Source organism: Camelus bactrianus, unplaced genomic scaffold (assembly GCF_048773025.1).
Source record: "Camelus bactrianus isolate YW-2024 breed Bactrian camel unplaced genomic scaffold, ASM4877302v1 HiC_scaffold_154, whole genome shotgun sequence".
NCBI classification, from domain to species: domain Eukaryota; kingdom Metazoa; phylum Chordata; class Mammalia; order Artiodactyla; family Camelidae; genus Camelus; species Camelus bactrianus.
The window spans coordinates 716,288-732,923 of record NW_027413924.1 but is presented as its reverse complement, the minus strand read 5'-3'; the positions used below and the strand labels follow the sequence as shown (position 1 = coordinate 732,923).

Here is a 16,636-nt window from a genome sequence, read left to right as displayed (position 1 = left end):
TGTTTAGAAAAATAATGTATTTCTTGAAAATTGGGAGAACCAACTAAAGACATATGGACATTAGAGATAGAGCTCTATTTATTTTTTTCTAAGAACTCCTGATTTGAAAATGTTAACCAGCTCTTACATAGATGGTACCAGTAGGTCTCACTGCTTTCTCTTCTCACCGTTGCTTTATATAGTATCTTGTCTCAGATTTTTTAAAAGAAAACATTAAAAAATGAAAAATATACAATTACATTAAATTTCTGGAATTTAGTCTATGAGATTTGTCCTTTTTCTCATGTTAGACAGATACTATATAAGAAAGTTTTCTCCCCCAACCAAAAAAAAAAATATATATATATATATATATATGCCTCTAGAGGGCAGCATTCCTCATACATCAGATATGACAAATAAAAAAAGAATTCCACTGTCCAAGAAGTTTAAGAAACAAAACATAAACAAGCTTTTACAAGTTTCTTTCTTGTAAAATGTCTCAGAATCTTTAACATACTATTGTGCATTATGACTCATCAATAGGCCACTATTATGGTACTCAGTGTTTCTTCAAACTTAATCACAGAAAACTTTCTTCAAGGGCCATATCTAGTGACTACTCCTACAGAATGCATTTGGAAACAATCTGTTAGAGAAATTCTCTAGTTGACAAGTTTCAATTCCTTTTTTTATTCATAGACTTGCTCCTATGATTTTTAAAACAGGTCTTTAGACATCCCTCTCTATTCACAGATCATGACTGAGAATGGAATAACTATTTACATTTATTTTGGGGAAATCAGAAACATGGAGAACTTACTGCTTGACTTGCTCAAAGGACAACAACGAAAGAAAGAAAAGAAGATAAAAGAAAAAACAGGAAAGAAAGAGAGAGAGAGAGAAAGGCTGGTGCTATAAATAGTTGAGAGACCCCTAGCTTTAAAAACCACAAAGCAGTTGAGGTATGCATAATAAAACATGTTCATACATACCCAAACTCAGAATATTAAATACTTGAATTCCATTAACCTCTTTCCACAGTCCATGTCAACTGAAATTAAATTTCCTAATTTAAAGATATGTTGTAAGCCTGATGAGACCTCTATAGACTTCTATAGATGAAATGTTCTTAAATTTTAACTTGTGTGAGAGCTCTTAAACAAAATTACTCCCCTCTTTTGTTGTCATTTGGTCTTTCACTGAAATGATGAAAGCAGGTTTAAAATATAGACATGCCCCCACTCCCCAAGTACTCCTGCAGAATACTTGGAGAATAATGGGGGATGAGCCATGACTTCAAATATAATACATGTGTCCAAATGTTTGATTACGAAATAGTATTTATCCATAAACAATGTTTGAAATGTTTTTTCTCTTTTTAATTTTGCATGACTATGAGGTACGCCACAAAGAAAATGCAAGTACAGGCATACCTTGGAAACACTGCAGGCTCAATTCCAGACTATTGCTATGAAGCCAATGTCACAACAAAGCAAGTCACAGGAGTTTTGGGGTTTCCTAGTACATATAAATTTATAGTTGCAATATACTATAGCCTGATAAGTACACAATAGCATTATGTCTAAAAAATATACATACCTTAATCAAAAAATACTTTATTGTTAAAAAAATGCTAATCATCCACTGAGCTGACAGTGAGCTGTAATCTTTCTGCTGGTGGAGGGTCTTGCCTCCATGTTGGTGGCTGCTGACTGACCAGGGCGGTGGTTGCTGGAAGCTGGGGTGGCTGTGGTAATTTCTAAAAATTAACCAGTGATGTTTGCTGCATCAATTGGCTCTTGCTTTTACAAGTGATTTCCCTCTAATGTGTAATGCTGTTTGATAGCACTCTATCCACTGTAAAACTTCTTTCAATTCTGGACTCAATTCTCTCAAACCCTACTGTCACTTTATCAAGTTTGTGTAACATTCTAAATCCTTCTTGGTCATTTCAACAATCTTCATAACATCTTCACCAGGAGTACATTTCATCTCAAGAATCACCTTCTTTGTTCATCCATAAGGAGCAAATCTTCACCCATTCACATTTTATCCTGAGATTGCAGCTAATTCAGTCACATCTCCTTGCTCCACTTCTGATTCTCATTCTCTTGCTATTTCCACCACATCTGTAATTCATTCCTCCACTGAAGGTTTAAACTCTTCAAAAAGTCATCCAGGAGGATTGGAATTAATGTCTTTCAAACTCTTGTTAATGTTGATACTTTGACCTCTTCCCACAAGTCAAAAATTTTCTTAATGGCATCTAGAATGGGGAACCCTATTCAGAAGGTTTTCACTGTACTTGACACAGATTCATCAGAGGAATCTCTACCTATGGCAGCTGTAGCCTTGCAAAATATATCTTAAATAATAAGACTTGAGAGTTGTAGTCACTCTGTCCATGGGCTGCAGAACATGTTTTGTTAGCAGGCACATAACATTGATCTCCATCAGAGCTCTTGGGTGATCAGTTACCTTGCCAATGAGCAAAAATATTTTGAAAGGAATCTTTTTTTTTTCTGAGGTCTCAAATGTGAGCTTAAAATATTCAATAAACCATGTTGTCAATAGATGTGCTCTCATCTAGGCTTTGTTGTTCCATTCATAGAGCACAAGAGAGCAGACTGAACATAATTCTTCAGGGCCTGATGGTTTTCAGAATGCTGGATAAGTACTCGCTTCAACTTAAAGTCACCAGCAATGTTAGACCCGAGTGAAAGTCCTACATGGCATCTTCCAATATAAGGCTGTTCCATCAACACTGAAAACATGTTGTTTAGTGTAGACACCAAAATGAATTCTCTTATTGAGATATTGAGGCTGACTTGCTGTACTTTCTCCATCAGCCTTTATTGTTTCCCCTTGTACTTTTGTGTTATGGAGATTGTGTCTTTCCTTAAACCTCATCAGCCAACCTCTGCTAGCTTCAGCCTTCTCTTCTGCAGCTTCCTCACCTCTCTCAGCCTTCAGAGAATTAAAGAGAATTAGGGCCTTTCTCTAGATTAGGTTTTGGATTAAGGGAATGCTGTGGCTGATTAGATTTTTATCTAGAACAATAAAGCTTTCTCCGTATCAGCAATTAGCCTGTTTCACTTTCTTATTATTTGTGTATTCACTGGAGAAGCACTGTTAATTTCCTTCAAGAGCTTTCCTTTTCTCACAAACTGGCTCATTTGCACAAGAGGCCTAGTTTTCAGCCTATCTCAGCTTTAGTATGTCTTCCTCACTGCACTTGTTTCTAGTTTTTCATTTAAAGTGAGAGACATGCAACTCTTACTTTCACTTGAACACTGGGACCACTGTAGGGATATTAATCACCCTGATTACAATATTTTTGTGTATTAACTAATAGGCAGGCCTGAAGAGAGGGAGAGAGATGAGGGAATGACCAGTTGGTGGAGCAGCCAGAACACACAGTCTTTACCGATTGTGTTCGCCATCTTAAATGGGTGTGGTTTTTGGCACCCCGAAACAATTGCCATAGTAACATCAAGGATTACTGATCACAGATTACCACACCAAGTATAATAATAATGAAAAATTATGAAATATTGCAAGAATTACTAAAATGTAACACAAAGACATGAAGTGAGCAGATGCTGTGATAGCACTGCCACCGGTACAGTGAAGTGAGACTGGAAGAAAACAATGCACGAATTTTAACATGAATAGTAATCACAAGTATCTCTGGTAAAGCAAAATTTAAAAGCTATTACTTATATAAAAATATTTTAAACAAAAAAAGTAGACAATATTAAGAGACATTTTCAGGAAACACATAGTAAATTTTCATAAGAAGTTTCCTAAGTCAAAAGAGAAGCAAAAAACTTATTCACCTGAGATCAGAAGTAAATGTCCAAAAAACATTTTTAAAAGATTTTTAAAGAATATGGGCTTATTACTCTAGTAAGCTATAAAATGACATGGATTCTTGCGAAAAGAAAGGGAGGGAGGGAGAGAGAGAGATGTAAGAAAGAAAGGAAGGATGGAAGGAAGGAAAGAGGGAAGAAACCACATTTAAGTAGAGAGATGGTAAATAAATTATTTCAATTATAGATATGTTATTAGAAAATTATGAGGAATACTAAAACAGATATTATAGAAAAAGTAGAAGGCCTTCAATTAAGCCACCAAACTACTGTCCATCATATGGAAGACCTGTATCAAAAATCAGTAGATTCAAAATATGAGAAATTACTTTTCTTTTAGCTTTAGATAAGCCATGTGATACAAGAGACACTACCAAAGTACAACTTTAGACGCATTTTGTTTGAAAGAACTTCCAAACTTAAGAATAAATGTCAATATGAACCTTAAAAAATCAAAATTGTAGCATGGATTATTTTTCATCTTTTACACAGCCAAAGAATTTCAGCTATATATTAAAATATTAGTCTCTGTCTCAATAGACAGCTCCAGCCATGTTAGGTTAAAAAGCTACACTTATTGGATTTTTAAAAGAAGAAACTGATACTCCTCTTATTGCTCTGCTCCATTATATGACATACATAGAGTAGATTTGTGAGGGGGCGAGTATAGCTCAGCGATAGTGTGTGTGCCTAGCATGCACAAGGTCCTGGGTTCAATCCCCAGTGCCATCATCAAAAATAAACATACAACTAAACCTAATTACCTCCTTCTCAAAAAATAGAATGAGAAAATGTTTGTGCTCAGCATTCTAAAGCTATGAAACATAGCATGTATTAAATTGTTAAACTGATAAGTATGTGCGTGAAAATAATAAGAATCCTAGCCAGCTTGCAAAACTATTGAAAAAATAGAAAACAATACATTTAAGAATCTTGTGTTCCTTGCTCAATGGTTGAGTAGAGGAAGAATTTCACAAAGATTTACTGTATTATTGCCGCTGATTAAGAAAGTATTTTTTTCAATATTCAATAATCAAAGACAAAAATGGCAGTGCTCATGTTTTCTCAATGGTATCTCAGTACAGGTAAACAACCATGGCCTGAAGTACCAAAGAAAGAGAAATTGTACCTATGACCTAGTTACACAGGTACAGACATTTATGTTGAAATTGAAAGTTCTTATAATTGTGGGAGCCCATGATTGGGTTAACAAATTGTAACAGATCCCAGCCGCTTATCTCCTTAAAGAAGACTTGCTTAGTAACTGCCTTGAAGTTTTAGCAATGACCCAGGTCCATGGCTATAAACGCTGGGCGTGCCTGCTGTTAGTCTTCTATCCCCAAAACAGCCTTGGGCTGGAATGGTAAAAATCTGCAGACTCTGAGGTGAGAAGGCTGGGTAGCCAATGACAAGTAAGATCCCCTGAGGGTGGCAACCTAAGACAGGCACAGCCGCCTGAGTCCAAGTTGTTAAGCAGCTGATTCTCATACGTTCCGCCCTGATGAGCTGAAAGGCTCAACACAAACAGGATTCACCAAAGAGTCTTCTGACCTTGAGCCAAACACCAACAATAAACAAAGCCTTTGTACTCATTGTGATCCCACCCTATCCTTCCCTAAATCCCTGCATTCCTCCTTTGACTGTACTCAATAAATGTGGGAGATTGGAGAGGCTCGAGGCTCCCAACTCCCTCTCGCTCTCTTGAATATTCCACAGAGTCTTGAATAGCTATTCCATCTCGGTGGGACTTCTGCTGGCCAGAACCCACAACTGGTGATGAATCTACAATAATATGATTTGATAATAAAGATTTTACACTTTTCCCTAACATGAATCAATGTACAGAATATTTTATTTACAATACAGAATGTTGTAAAAATTGGCTGCAAAAATAATCAGAAATAGTTGAACACTTTGTTGTTTTGATCGAGTTTAAACTTGTTGTTCAACTTATGCAATATCCTTAGGAAATGATGTTAATAACACTAAGTTGACACAAGAATTAGTGAATTTGCTTAATTAGCACAGATTTGAAACTGTTAAACTTTTGCTTCAAATTCAAAAAAAGCATAAACAAGTTTTATCATTATAAATAAAAATAGTAAAAGAAAAATTTTTGGCACTTAATTCAGATATTGAAAAGTATAAGTTTCTTTGGAACAACTTAGTCATGTGAATCTACATTTTCAACCATAAATTGTTTGAAGTCTCAACTAAGATCAAATATTTTTGATGAAAATTTGGTGATCCAATCAATATGTAAAAGACCTACTAGGTTTCAAGGGATTGGTTTAAAAAAGTAAAATAGATAAAGAAGTTTATACTGTATAGCACAGGGAAATACACTCAATTACTTATAGTAGCTCATGGTAAAAAAGAATAAGAAAATGAATATATATATATATATATATTCATGTATGACTGAAGAATTGTGCCGTACACCAGAGATCGACATAACATTGTAAACTGACTATACCTCAATTTAAAAAAAAATTACAAAATTTATTTAATAAATATAAAGTGAACACATAGTTCCAAAAACTTGAAAAGGTTTTTAAAAAAAGTAAAATATCTCAATCTTGTCATATTATTTAAATGTTAGAATGATAATATCCTGGATATGTCAGATTAAATAAAATACATTAAAATTATATCTAGCCCTTTTTAACTCTTTTAAATGAGGGTACTAGAAATATTTAAATAACATATGTGGCTCAAATTATATTTCTATCACACAGTGCTATTCTAGGCAAGAGTAACTAAAGATAAACATAATTAAGTTCTTGCAAGAGGAGCGCATGCTTGAGAACATCGCTATCAACTACTAGAAATTTACCCTGGAATTTCACATTACAATAGCCCATCTCACTATCTGCAAAACACACAGTGAAAAAGTCTCAGCACCAGAATATAAATTTGCCCAAGACAGATTCCGTGTTTGCAGATGGATGGGTAAAAACATACAGAAGGAGGCAAACTTCAGTAGTATATTGGCTTAAAGTGTCTTTCATAAAAAACTAAAACATGAAAGACCCATACTCTAGGAAACTAGTTGCAGAATATAACAGAAATGAATTATAAAAACATAACAAGAGTAATAAAATTAGGTGCTTAACGTAAAGATACAAACTATACAACAGCAAAAAAAAAAACTATATCTAAATTTTACATCTTTGCTGCAACAGGGATAAGCATCTCTTATACTATACTAACGACATCATAAGGGTGGACTCACATGAAAACATAGAATGGCAAAGCAAAAGTATAGTACTTTTAAAGTAAATGAATGGAGTTGCAAGTTGTTAGAGAACAGAAACAAGTCTTGTGCATTTTCATGCTTCCCTCAGAAGCCCAGGAGTGTACATATCAAATAATACTAAAGTTACTTCTTTATAATTTACTAAGTGCAATATTTTAAATGTTTAAAGTTATTCATAATTTTAGTCTTATCAAGAACAGAAAGTTAAAATAACACTTAAAGTGCCTAAAGAAGTTTTTTAAAAGTATATAAAACAGCATGAGAAATGTATCTTCAAAACAACATAGTACATAAGAATAGACATATACACCAATGAAACAGTACTGAAAGTCCAGACTTTAAGCCATAAATCTATTTTCAAGTGATTTTGATTAGGGTGCCAAGTTCATTCAATGGAGAAAGAAAGGTCTCCTCAACAAATTGTGCTGAAGCAACTGGATTTCCACACATAAAAGAATGAAGTTGACCCCTGCGTCACACCATATACAAAAGTTAACTCAACATGGACCAACAATCTACATATAAAAGCTAAAATCACAAAACTGTTATGCAAAAACACAGGGGTAAATCTTCATTATCGTGGATTGCCATTATCACGGCAGTAGCTCTTAGATATGACACCAAAGTACAAGCAACAAAAGAAAAAATAGATAAATTGGACTTCATCAAATGTAAAACTTTAAAATAAATAAATAAAACTTTTGTACATCAAGATATTATCAATAAATAAAAAGATAACCTACCTAATGGGTGAAAATATTTGTAAGCCATATATCTGATAAGGGTTTAATATCTAAAATATATAAAGAATTTCTATAACACAACAACAAAAAGACAAACAAATTAATTTTAAAATGGGCAAAGGTCTGGAATAGACATTTCTTCAAAGGAGATATATAAATGACCAGAAAGCACATGAAAAAATGCTTAACATCATCAGCCATTAGAGAAATGCAAATAAAAATCACACTGAGACACCATTTTGCACCTACTGGGATAGCCATAATTATTTTAAAAATTTAATACTTTTTTTAAAACAAAATATAAGCACTGGCAAGGATATGAAGAAACTGTAGATTGTTGGTGGTAATAAAAACAATACATACACTGTGGAAAATAGTTTGGTATTTTCTAAAAAAGTTAAAAACAGAATTACCATATGACCCTCAAATTCCCTTCCTAGATATATACACAAGATTTGAAAAAAGTCTCTAAAAAATATTTATACACCAACATTCATTGCAAGCCTTATTCACAATAGCCAAAAAGTGAAAATAACCTGTGTTCATTAACAAATGAATCGATAAACAAAATATGATATATACATGCAATGGACTGTTATTCAACTATGAAAAGGAATGAAGTTCTGACACACATTCTACAACATGGATGGACCTGGAAAACATTATGTTAAGTGAAATAAACAAGGCAAAAGGGACAAATATTGTATGAGTCTCCACTTGTATGAAATACCTAAAATGAACAAATTCATAGAGACAGAAAGTAAATTTGAGGCTACCAGATTCAAGGGGAGGAGAGAACAGACAGTTAATCTTCAAAATAACTCACTACCCCTACAAGCTAGGTAAAACAGATAATATAAAACAGCAAACGGATAAACTGGCACTCTGTACCTCCAACAGTAATTGGAAACAATTTACAGGAAATGGACACAGCAATGTTTCTCCTGCATCAGGATCACCTGAGGGCTTGATAACCCACACTACCTCCTCTGGGTGTTACCCGAGAAGGCTACACTTCTAACTAGTTCCCACAGGAGGCTGGCACTACTAGTGGTAGGGGACCACACTTTGAGAACCACTAGTAAAGTTAATTTACAGATGTATACAAGATAAATTAATGAAGAGTATGAATGAAATCTGTAGTGCCAAAACAACTCATTCTAAGAACATGGGGTACTAATGCCTCCCTTAGTTTTAAGTTCAAGTGTCTAGGAAAGAATGACTTGTAAATAATAAATCTTCAATCATGTTTCCATGAAATAACATATTTGGCACAGTGGAACCTGTGCAGAAATCCTCCCGCTTTAATAAGTGCAAGATGAATCTGCTGGGAACTATAAAGAATCTATTACAAAGGGAATTACTGGATACAAACTAACTTCTCTACAGCAGAGTTACATACCCATAACCTCCAAAGTAGTTTTATATTGGAAAGATTTTTTAAAAATGCTGAGATACAATTATCAGGGAAAGAGTATGGAAGAATTCCAATCTTCAGTAAAGACAGCTAATCTTCCTTGGTGAAATGGCTAATTCCAGGGCTAGAGCAGAGAATGCACAAGATGAGCCTGGGACATCCTGTGGTACTAGAAAGACAGTCAATCCTCAAAAAATGATGAGCCAGAAGCCTTCTTGAAAGGGTTCCCTAGAGCCAAACCTAGAGTAATTACAGCACAAATAGTAATGATGGTAATAGATTGAATCCATAGACTAAGAATCTGTTAGTATATTTGATATAAGTAAAATAAAAATCCTCAAGGCTATTCTGATATAGATTTAATAATTGAACACATAACTAAGAAAGGAAAGCTTTTCTTTTTTTTTCTTTTTTTCCTTTTTTTGATTGAAAGTAGATTTATTCAGAGAGATACATTGAAAGGCAAGAGAAAGGCCACGAGGTGTGGGGGTTGGGTGCTCAGATTAAAAGTAGGTACATACTCCATAGACAGAATTCGGGCTGTCTCCAAAAGGGGGGGGTGGCCTCAAAGGCGCCGTGTTGCTGGTTTTTATGGGCTTGGTGGTGAAAGCTTTTCTTTATAGGAGATCCAACCAATAAATGCAGAAGGAATGATGGAAACAGAAAATCACCATTTGGCAAACACCACAGTAATAATATCATTTCAGGTAAGAATCACCAATGAAAATAAAAATTAGAGAGTATGATGAAAAATGAGATAATTACCTGGTCACAAAGTGTTTGCCTACAGAACACTTATTAATTACAAAGGAAAAGCACAACTACAGCAGACAACCCCAATTGTATCACCTAAACCAAGTGAACAAATTAGCATCACTAGTAATTGTAAAAATCAGTAGCACGTGCCTCCTAGTAAGCTTAATAACGTCACTTGTAGAGTTCTCTTAACCAAAAATGTTTAACATTCATTGAATCATGGGGAAACCACACAAATCCAAATTGTTGGGCATTCTACGAAATTACTGACCAGTACTCTTCAAAGTATAAGAGTCTTGAAAGACATAGAAAGATTTTGGAATTGTTTCAGATTACAGAAAACTAAGAGGGGACATGACAATTAAAATGCAATTGCATCAGATCCTGGACAGAGGGAGGACATTACTGAGACAACCGGTGAAAACTGAATACAGCCTGGAGACTAGGTAACAGTACTGTATCAGTGTTAGTTTCCTGATTTTGATAACTACACTGTCACTGTGTAAGTTGTTAACATTTGGGGAACCTCAATGAAGACTACATGGGAAATCTTTGCAATATTTTGGTAGTTTTTCCTGAGTTTGACAAAAAAAAAAAGTAAAACCACCAAAGAAAAAACAAAGCTAATAAATCAGAATAAAGTCTTGCTTTTATATCATATCAAGTTATTTCTGTACCTGTGAAGAAACTGTTACTGTTGACCCAGACGTTCATGGGGATAATAAAAAAATGACATGTGCTAGGGCAGATATTCAAGTTAAGTAACTTAAACTACCATTGCTTCTTGCTAAAGGAATGAGAAGATAAAGAGAAGCCAAGAAAATCAGAAAAAAATCTTATATAATTTCTGCCAACATTTTTATAATAGTTTTCAACTGGCTGCAGTATTACCCACTTAATGACAGTTGAAGAGGCTTTGTGAGTCAGTAACTATACACGACTGTAGCACAATGGCATCACAGTGGGGTAGGGGACCAGAAAAGCACGGGGCTCTCTCACCAATGGGTTGTCTTGTTCAAAACAAATACTAATGGCACCCTGACTGACACACAGCCCTAGAGGAAGGTGGAGAAGTTGATCGCGGGCAACAGTGAAGAGTGATTTGTTACCACTGTCCCAGGTCAGTCTGAGAGGCCCAGATCTGCAGAAACTCCTGCTCAGGAAGGGCCAAGGGCTTGTCATCAGTCACACACCCCTGCAGGTAATCAGCTGTGACTTTAAACTGAGCTCTCCTGTGCTCCTTGAAGTACGAGGAGGGAAAATGTAAAGCAGAAAACTTTCCTAGCTACAGCAGGTAAGACACTTTTTCAGCACTCATGAGTGTGTAGCATGTACACCAAGATACTCACTGCAGCATTTTTTATACTAAAAATCACTGGGAACAAGCTAAACATCCAGTAAGTAGGCTATAACATACCTCACCACTGTGCCAGGAGAGCTGGGGTAGGTTTAGCAGCTCTCTTGTTAGTAAACACTAAGTCACAGGCTGCAGATGTGCTGAATTTCTATCAGAACAAAGAATTTTCATCTCTAAAGGACTCACCTTTCAGATAAGGTTGTATGAGCATATCTGTAGCGCTCAGCTCCTGGAGGTACAGCTCCTGAGTCACAGGGCATCGGCACCTTATTTCAACAGATAATCCAAAAAAGCCTGCATAAATGTACAACTCCCAGCAATGGGGAGAGGGGAGTGAAGGAGCACAGAGAAAGACAGGTCCCTCCTGTAACTGGCCACACCTAATAAGGGACGAGAACACAACTACAGCTTTTGTAACTAAAACACATCAGGAAAGCTGTGAGCCTGCCCCAAGTTGGTGTTAAGGAGCAATTACAGAAAATACAAAACTGTGGGAGCACAAACTTGGGTTAACAAACTTTGATATTATAATGATTGTTTAACGAAATCATATTCTCACCTTTATGTAAACACATAAGAAATGTATAATCAAAACCCAAGCTTTCTGTGTTTGTCATTATACTGCTCCTTCAAAGCAAAATGTCCAAAAGCACAAAAGACTGAACTCTCAGTGCCAGTCACCGCCTTAACTGAGGGATTTCGCTCAGCTGCCTTGAAGCTGCTGTGCTAGCAGGGACCCGCTAACTGTCTCCTCGCCGTGAAAACAGAGACATGCTTTGCTCACTTTGCTTAGTTCAAGGTCACAGACTCAGGGCTGCTTCTGCTTATGGAAAACCATAGCTCATCCCTCGCCCTAACCAGCAGGACGTGCTTGGCTTACCAGGCGCAGGTGGATAGTGTAGGTCACTCCTGCTCACAGAAAACTGACCTAGCCCTCAGCTGGGGGCAGCTGGGCTGCGTCGTGTGCTTAGATGATTTCTGATCATAGTATGGAGACTCTGTTGTGGCCTGGGGTTTCATTATCAATTATTCAGTAAACTGCAGCCTTGCTCATGATTGTTTGAGGCTTAAAATAACCATTTGTATTATCAATATTATAACCTTCTAAGTATAAATTAAGATTATAATGTTTTTGTTTTTCATGAACTGAAACTGCTGACCGGCATCCCTGCACATACACCATACCCCTTACACATTCCTATGATGTATTTCACTGTGATTAATTTTTTGACTATTCTCAATAAATATAAGAGTTTTGGAACAGCTTGGGAGTTGGTCTCTGGCTCCCTCTCACTCTCTTTACCTGATAAAGTCTTGAGAAAATTCACTCTTCTACAGTGGGACTTTTGCTGGAGAAAACCCATGACAAACAGAACTCACACAAAAATACAGTGATCAAGAAAAAAATGAAATTTTCATGGCTGTACTCACTCAGTTCAGTCTAGTAAGAAAGCTAACCTCACAAAGTCCTTTTATATTATCTTTTGTTTAATTTGTAAATTATTTTTTATGTAAAGACTGAAGCAATGAACAGGTGGTGTTGTTGTTGTTTTGACAAATTAGAAATTTGTTGCAACGTAAGTCACCAAATCACTGGGGAGGGTACAGCTCAAGTAGTAGAGTGCAACCCCCAGTGCCGCCTCTAAAAATGAGGAAACCTAGTTACCTCTTCCCACCAAAATAAAAAATACTTCTGTAAACCAATAATAAATAAATAAATTTTTAAAAAATCATCAGATCATCCATCTTCTCCCTCACCAATCTGAAATGCTGCCTGTGATAAATACCTATGTATATTGGGGTCTCTTTTTCAGTACTTTACTCAATTCATCCTAAAGTGTTGTTGTTGTTGTTGTTGTTGTTGTTGTTGTTGTTGTTGTTGTTTTGACAGGAAAGTAGGATTTATTGGTGGTTGTGTGGAAGGAGGGGACAGCACCAAGGCTCTCATGAGTGCAGGGCCTGCTATTTGTCCAGGGGGCCACGATTTGGGATGTAGTTGACCATGCAGCCATCCGGGATGAGCCACTTTTCTGCCACCATGTTTTCAAATTCATTTGTGTTAAACTTGGTAAATCCCTACTTCTTTGAGATGTGGATCTTCTGGTGACCAGGGAACTTGAACTTGGCCCTGTGCACGGCCTCAATCACATGCTCCTTGTTCTGCAGCTTGGTGCCAATGGACATGATGACTTGGCCAATGTGGACCTTGGCCACCATGCCCTGGGGCTTTCCAAAGTCACCCCGCATACATGTCTGGACCCTTCAGAGGAAAGCTGTTCATATTCATCTGACACTATTTGGCCACAGAGTGGGAACTCATCCACTTTTGCCTTCTTGAGCCCCAGGTCAAAGATGCGGATCTTAGCATCAGGGACACCTCAGCAGAAGCATGGCTTTGGGTGTGGCTTGTTCTTACAGCACTGGTAACACCAGGCGGGGTGGCGGCCCATGGTGACACCAGGATCTTCAGTGGCGCACAGAAGGGAAAGAGCTAAAGTGTTTTATTTACTATCATTTCATGATACTTTTTTATATCAGAAATAGTCCTTTTGAAGATTGAAAAGCACACCTAGAGGCTTCAGAATGCAAAATTTCTTAAAGGACTAATCCAGAAAATAAAGTCTGGAATTCTATTATTTCTGTTGAAAAAGAAGTTGGCATGATTTCTCTCTCCTTTTTTTCATCAAATGCAACATGGATACAGCAGGGAGGCCAGGAGCTTGGAAACACCTAGATTAGCATAAGGACACTGCGCTGGTTGCATGATCCTGGGCAATTACTTAAATTTTCTTATCTTCCATTGTTTTAACCTATAAACAAAGTCCAAACATCTGCACATTGTTTCCTTTTTCCCATTTATATCCCCTTCTCTCTTTTTCTAAGTATAGGTAATCACATTTCAAGTGGATACACATCTTAGAGAAATTATCCTGCAGGAAAAAAAATGAGAATGTTCTCAATGTACTATTATGAAAAGATTTCTAAGATATACTGTAATTTTTTTGTCTATATACTGTGTTCTATTTTTCCATATAATGGGAGAAAAATGCCACTGTACATTTATATCTGTGTGTGTATATGCAAAAAATAGTCGGGAAATAATTTTTAAGTTTATATGAAAATATTTCCTTTTTAACAATTTCAGACATGTCAAAAGGGGAAAAAGATTGACTCTATCTGGATTTAAAAAAAAAAACAAACAGAAAAACTGTGGCCCCAGAAAAAAATAACCGTGCTAACCAGAAAATGAATGGTTTGAATGAGTTCCACATATCAAAGGCTGACTCAAATGAGGTGCTTTTTCACATTATATGAAAATGAATGTCTCTGTTTGACATTATGGTCAAATCCAGAAAATTTTTTTCTTTGTTTTTCTATAATGTTTCACTTTATTCTGTTCTAATTCTACAGACTAAATATCTACCTTCAATCTACTCTTTGGTTTGTAAATAAAGTCTTTATTCTTAAAAATTTAGATCATTTAAAAATGAATTAAATTGATGAAATTATATATATCATTTACATAATCTATATTCATATGTAGCACATATTTTAGAAATAACAAACTACAACACAATGGAAAAGAAGGTTGGAAAGGAAAGTAGCAAAGACTTTTAATGCGAACTAGGCATCTTCTATTTTGTTGTACAAGCAATAGGGAGCCCCTGAAAGTTTTGACAAGAATGGGACATAATATGAAGAAAGAAATGTTTTTGAAGAATGAATGTAATCACAAAAACTAGATTATCCATAATAGCCAAAAATTGGAGAAAATCAAAATGACCATCAACTGAAGAATGAATAAACAAAATGTGGTATCAGCATACAATGGAATATTACTCAGACCTAAAAGAATGAAGTACTGATACACAATACAACATAGAAGAACCTTGAACATTATGCTAAGTGAAAAAGGCCAAATATAAAAGGCCATATATTGTATGATTCCACTTATATGAAACGTCCAAAATAGGCAAATTCATAGAAATAGGAAGTAGATTTGTGGTTGCCAGGGAACTGGGAAGAGGGGCGATGGGAAGGGACTGTTAATAGGCTTGGGGTTTCTTCCTGAGGTGATGAGAATGATAAAGCATTCAATAGTAGTGATGGGTGCAAAACTTCATGGATAAACTAAACCTCACTAAAATGTATACTCTGAAAGGGTAAATTTTCTGGCATGTGAATTATATCTCAACAACACAAAAAAGGTGTGTGCGTGTGTGTGTGTGTGTAAAATACTACAGGTAAGAAAAATAGAAAGCAACCATATTGGTTTAGCAATGAATACGTAAAGGCCATCAGGGCTTCTATTGTTAAGCCCATCTAGGGAGCACCATTCAGATAACCAGACTCCACAGAGGACCTCTCACAGGGTCCCCATGGTGGAATATAGCCTGGGACTCTGAATGAGTAAGTGTAAGCAAAGGGGCAAAAGGACTGTCAATACCAATAAATATATGAATATGAGGAGCAAGGAAATAAGACAAAATAAATCTCTTTTCTGTTTAATTGAAAATGAAACATTCACAAAGAGGAAATTCAACAGAATTCAATACTTACCATCTTTGGATTAAGAAATAAAGGCAATCTGTAGTCTCTTACACAGGCTTTTTCAAATTTTCAACACTAAGCTTACCTGTAAAAGGAGGAAAATGTATAAAAATGTATTTGTCTTTATTAACAAAGTATTTTATATCTCAACCATAGAAACCATTCTGAAATACACAAGCCCTAACCTATTAGAGAGTCAAGCATTGTTAAAGCCAATTTCTTGTGGAATCCATACACTACTGTCTTAATGGGAAAAGTAAAGTTCATAACCTACATCTTCACTGTCCAATATACCAGCCAAAAGCTAGTAAGCACTTGACATTTGGCTAAGTCTACACTGAGACGTGGTGTAAGTATAAAATATACTCCAGATCTCGGAGTTAGTACTAGAAAAAGAATCTAAACTATCTCCTTAATAAGTTTTCATAGTTTCATATTGATTACATGTTGAAATAATAATATTGTGATATATTAAATAAAATATATTAAAAATTAATGTCACCTGTTTCTCTTTAGTTTTTTCATATGGCTACTAGATATCCGGCTTGTATTATACTTCTATTGGACAATGTTGTGTTAAGTGGCAGCTAAAAGAGCTTTCTGAGAGCTTCATGAGTCCTCCCTTGGTTCCCTTTTTCTTGTGCTCCAGGAAGTAAGACTTTTCCCAGAGTGTTTCCTGCACTGGAAACCGCTGCACAC

The 16,636-nt window shown here is 35.8% G+C and overlaps 1 pseudogene; it reads right to left on the bottom strand.

The window, feature by feature from the left end:
• Window positions 1–648: 648 nt before the first annotated feature.
• LOC141576643 (large ribosomal subunit protein uL16-like) overlaps window positions 649–16,636 on the bottom strand; it is a 39,793-nt pseudogene continuing 23,805 nt past the window's right edge.